Source organism: Vespula pensylvanica, chromosome 23 (assembly GCF_014466175.1).
Source record: "Vespula pensylvanica isolate Volc-1 chromosome 23, ASM1446617v1, whole genome shotgun sequence".
Classification (NCBI taxonomy): Eukaryota; Metazoa; Arthropoda; class Insecta; order Hymenoptera; family Vespidae; genus Vespula; species Vespula pensylvanica.
Genome location: NC_057707.1, coordinates 783937 through 789861, shown reverse-complemented (window position 1 = coordinate 789861; position 5925 = coordinate 783937). Strand labels below are relative to the sequence as shown.

The following is a 5925-nucleotide window of genomic DNA, read 5'->3' as shown; positions in this document are numbered from 1 at the left end:
GATATTGAAGAATATATTTTTTTACAAAATGACAAAAATTTTATCGCTTATTATGTATTACGAAATCTATGATTATTTTTGAAGCAATTCGTATACAACATTTTCATCTCTTTCATCAATGAGCTCTTCGTTTTCTTGCTAGATGATATAACTATCACTTCTATCGTTTTCTTACGGATTAATATTTGTTTTTTCTAACGTATCTGTATAAATGTCTTTCCGGAATTCCTCTTCACTTATATCTATACAACGTATTCGGAGAAGATCTTTCGTCACATTTATGGTTTCCTAATATTACCTTCTTCTCTTTCCCGTATTTCCCCTCCGAGAGAACTACTCAGTTAGTTAGTCAAGGTATGGTCAAATTACCAAGTTATATGAAAAGAATATCGATCGGTTTTACGGAAAAGAAGTACATTCACAACGATCTGAGAACGTCTCTGAATCACTTAAAGAGTATGATAAGAACTTGTCTGCAATGGTATGCGAGTACGCCTCGTACGATGCAGTGATATTTGATGGAGTAAACAAGCAATCATGAAACTGAGGAGAGATTTGCGAAGCTGCACTCGCTTCGTATTGAAACCTCTAGTAAAACAGATAGTTCCCTAGACTAATAAGCCAGAAAATCAGAAACGTAATATTCTTTTGGTATATATCGTTTCGCGATTTCGTAATATACAATTTGAGACTACCAGCGCTTTCAATTACTTATTTCTTTTTCATTAAGAGAATGGCAAAATATCCAAACACTAGTGAGATTCGTGTCATAAGTAATACCGAAGAGGAATATCAGATAGACATTTATACAGATGCGTTGGAAAAAATAAATATTATTCGGGTAAGAAAACGATGACTGATAGTGATGACATCCAACAAAAAAACGGAGAGATCTCGTACATAATGCGAGGGATGATAAAGTGGAAAGAGAATTGATTCAACATTTATCATAGATATTGTAGAAAATTATAATGAACAAAATTTTGATTTTTTTGCAAAAACATGATACCCCATGTGTACAAATTCCCCTATTACCGGGTATTGATCGGGTTTTAACGATCTGCACGTACGCCTTTTCTCCTACCTATCGTCCAGCACCATCATATTGAAGGACTTATTACATCCCCTCGTGCACGAGCGCATTTACGTGCGCGAATTCAAGTGGTTGTGTCTGCGTACATCTCTCTTGTTTTGAAAACAAGAAAGGTATCTTTTCATTAGTTTTTCCTCTCATCAAACCAGGCAGAGAATTCGATAATACGATTAGCGGTATAACTGAATTATCTATTTAGATGTATCATTTAATTGCCCGGTTAATTCTTTTGCAGATCTATCTACCACGGCTGATTTGATTCTTCTGTATGAACGGTTACATTTTCCTAGTGAAGAATGCAATACAATAATCCCATTATACCTCTAGTTATCTAATATTTCGTATATGTTCCAAATCAATTGGTTTCTAAAGGAATAGTCCATTGCTCTGCAAAATAAGTAATAGTGTTATCAAACAATGAATCTAAACAGACAATTGAACTATAGAGCTAATCTCCAATTATCTCTATGACCTGATGATAGGAAAACAAATGAAAACATATTTTCTTTATTATCAAGAAAAGACTGGAGTTGTATGTATACACGCACACAAAACTGCGCACTCAATCCCGGCCCCCCGAACTGGCGCAGACAGGCGCGCACCAGAGCACACGCAGAGAGAGATAATAACGATGGGTTTAAAACGAAGGTACTTGGCCAAGTAAGTACGGGAGTAAGTATTAATAACAGATAATTCGCGCTATCCACCAAATTACTTCGTCCAAATTTCAATATATATGGAAAATACTAATTAAACATTATGACTATTTTTCAACTACATGTCGTGAATATTACGACAAATAATTTGAAAGATAGAATTCAGCATTTCTCCTTTCTTAATTATATCGAACGATTACTTAATTTAAATCGATGGAATAACGATGACGTGAATATGGACTTTCCATTTCGCATATAGTTTAAAATTATTCCCCTGTTAACGTTACTACTTCCAAAAAGAAGAATCTTCTCATCGTCCCTGCATGTTATATTCTTTTGTATGCCTCTTCAGTTTCATTTTAATTCTCCTTTGACCCTTACCCTGTGTGGAAGTTCGGACAACCCTTCTACAAATCCCTCTGAGCACAATAGCATATACCCTCTAGCTAAAGCCACTCACGATTGGTTCTTTTGAAAGAGGTAAATCCCTCCCATTTCCTTGTACCACCGTTCCAAACTTTATAAAACAGTGCCATGTTGGTCTTTCCAAACTTCTTCGGACAAAAACAAATGCTTTTTCTTCTTTTTTTTCTCCTAGCTATTCCTTCTGTACACGAGTGCAAAAGCAAGATGTTCCTTCTTTGATTAGAACTTCCAACTGCATCTTGAACAACTCTTCTGCTTTTATGATGCGCTACATAACAAAACATAACATTAATAAAAAAAATTGGATAAGATACTTGACAAGTTACTTATATCTGTTCTCCTCGTACCTCGTGTATTAAAATTTAATATTGAAGTTGATGGTTTCTATAGTAATGCTTTAGCAATAAACTCTTATCGTCTCTGGAAGTAATTATAATTCAGATAACAGTCGATTCTGCTCCTTTCTAATACTTCAAGGGTATTGGAACTGCTTTCGCGTCCGTTTTGTCTTCTGTATCTCTAGAAGAGTTTGCAATCCGTAGTTGGGTTAAGAGTCATGATAGACGCTCAATTGTTCATTTAAATTGTGCAGTCATCAAAGGTAAATCGGGTTACGCCCTTTTAAGCGATATAAAATTTCTTCTCTGAGAAGCAACAAAATAATAATTAGGATGGTATTGATCACGAAAATCAGTTTCATTTCCGTAATATTATATTGAAATTTTATAATAAGCTATATACTAACGATTACCGATAAATTTACGTTATATCGATTAGGAACAAAAACTAGTGAGAATGAAGAAATTTTACCGTTTGGATTGCTTGTAAGTTTTCTTTGGGACGTATGAAGTGTAGACGCGATTATTTATCACTTACTTGCACATTACTCGTTCAAAAATTATTGAAAGGATGACCTTCGCAGGCGAGACTCTTCCCCATATCGTCACCTCAGAAGACCCAGCTAATTTCTGGGGCGGAGCTCGGTGGAAGGGGTTATTATATTCTACACAAGTCGATCAATACCACATATTACACGATATAAAGAACGGAAATGTCATGGTTCCAAAGGAAGTCAATATTCGAATAAGATTCTCATGAACTGGACAAATTATTTTCATTTTTTTGTTTCTGGTGTTTTCTTTTTTTAACACCCAATGTTCTTTACAATCTAGAATTAGAAATTAACTAAAGAATTTCGATAATCAGCTATTAATATTTTTCGTTAATCGCTATTAAGTTTTTATCGTTAAAAATGTTTAAGAAGAAGTATAATTTCGAGCAAGAAATATTTCTTGAAAATTTGTTTCGTGATATTACCTTCTGTTCTCTTTTTATTGTTTTAGTTAACAAGCGTCTCTCTTTCTTTATTACACAGTGCAAAAGAATATGTATTCAGATATAATAATTAGTTATGTTTATTTTTTATTTCGCGTAATTTATTTGGATGCCCTTTACGCAATGATAACTTTCTATTCCACGGTAGAAAGAACCGAAAGGGATATGAGTGGGGGAAACGGATTTGTCTACCAATCCCTTTTATCTCGTCATACAACTGTCCTCTCGAATTAACTGAAAAATGAAATAATCCACATAGCATGATTACATAATGTACATCTGTCAAACGTCGGCCAAAAATAATATTTATGCAAACAATATTTTTTTGCGTTTTTTTTTTCAAAATAAAAATTGTATAATCGGCGAAGTAATCAGGGTGAGAAGTATCAATCAACCTTTGAAATTTTTAGTTTTCTGTAACAGCTCATCGTCAGGGACGTGATGTACAGTGTTATAGCGCGAACTTTTAAAAGTGAAAAAATAATACATATCCCTATATCTCATGCATGGAAAGCACACAAACAATTACACATTATCGATCGGTGATACTGTATGATCTCAGATTGTCAACGTTTTCCAAAACCTTTCCATTGCTTCTAGGATATACCATAAATCATCGTGCTGGAATCAGCAGCAAGGCATTTCCTTTTGAAATATCGTTCTTGTCTCTAACTTTCCCGTGATACCTTCTTCAATACCGTGTTCGTCAACTAATCGACATTAAAGGAAAAGAGAAAGAGGAAGACAAAAGTTATAATGATCATGAGCACAAACCTTCTCGAGACCGATGTAGTACTGTTTCACTAAGCTACGTTCAAATGCAGGTACGGGGCTAGGGAATATATCCCTTCACAGGATCCAAAGGTAAGCAGCTTCGGTAAGAGGATATAATCGATTGCGATCGGAAAAGTTCGACGAAGGGACATCCGACGATACACGCGAAGAGGAAGAAAAAGGAGATACAGGAGATGAAGATGTCCACACGGAGTCTAAGGATTATTTGTCTACGCTCGCTCACGATTTAATCGAAGACATATTTTATTTCGACGATGATGATTCCACAGATAAATTTAATTCTAATCATATCGATGTTTGTCCTTGGCCGAACATTGATTTTGTAAATTTCGATTTAAATTCGACAATTTCTAACACGGTGTATCGTGAGAACGAAGTTAAATGTATCATCGAGAGCTATCGGGAATTATAAAAATAATAAAAAAAAAAAAAACAGAAAATGATATCGAGAATAGAAACGATTATGAGAATGGAAGGATTAATCAATCATGAATTGAAGAATGAGCTCAGAAAAATAGAAATGAAATTAAGGAAGCTTTAAATGATTACAATTTCAAAATTATTAAACCTGTAAGGTTGATTAAAGGATTTACCGATTTGTCCCATATTTACCTTGACATGGTTATTCCATCAAATTAAATTAAGTAATCATTCGATTAAATTAAAAATAGAAGATATGTTGAATCAATCTTCTAAATTATTTGGCATAATATTCACGTAGTGTGCCTAATGAAGATTCAGAATATTTAATTTACGTTTTAGTGTAATATTGTAAATACAACGAAGTAATTTGCTACGTAGTCAGGATTCCCTTGTTACTAGGTTTTGATACTGATTTGAACAAAATACATCTGCGTATTACGATCTTCCCTACGTATGAAGTACCTTCGTTTTAATCGATTCGGTATTATTCCTCTCCATCCGTGATTCGGCACGCTTGGATGGGCTCATGGTTCAGGTGGATGGGAACGAGTGGCGCGGTTATGTGAGCGTACCTCTCGTGTCTGATTTTGAAAGCATGAAAGGTATTTTTTCATTTGTCTTTCCCTTATCAAACCAATGACAGAATCAGACAAGTGGATGAGACGGTTGTTTAACTCAATTATCTATTTAAATACATCATTTAATCACTCGGCTACATCTTTTCATAGCAATGGGCGCGACACTGATTTAATTATTCCGTTCCAACGAGTACATTATCCTAGAAATTAGCTCCCAATTGAAGAAGCGAAAACAGTGATCCAATTATTCCTCCAGTTATCTAATAATTCGTATATTATGTTTCAAACCAATCAATTCCTTGGAAGATATTTTATTTCTCAATCTTTATTTGAGAATTGTTTATTTCTATTACGCATAACCGAGCATAGCGACAATTTTATTATATTTCTAATAAGATAACATTTGTAGTTTCCGAATGTATTATCTCTATGACATTTTTTTCTGAACAAGCACACATTGAATGTAACACTATCATAATATTGATTATAACATAGTAGAGATCTATTATATTTCTATCTAGCCACAGTTATTCGATCAACTGATTCACATCAATTGATTCACAACAATATATAAATATGAATATATAAATACCAACAAAAATTTTCCTCTCGGAAAGAA

At 34.0% G+C, this 5925-nt stretch overlaps 1 long non-coding RNA gene across 1 annotated transcript in view; it reads right to left on the bottom strand.

Moving 5' to 3' along the window:
- LOC122636802 overlaps positions 1-5925 on the bottom strand; it is a 268896-nt gene that overhangs the window by 261473 nt on the left and 1498 nt on the right. The window lies entirely within an intron of this gene.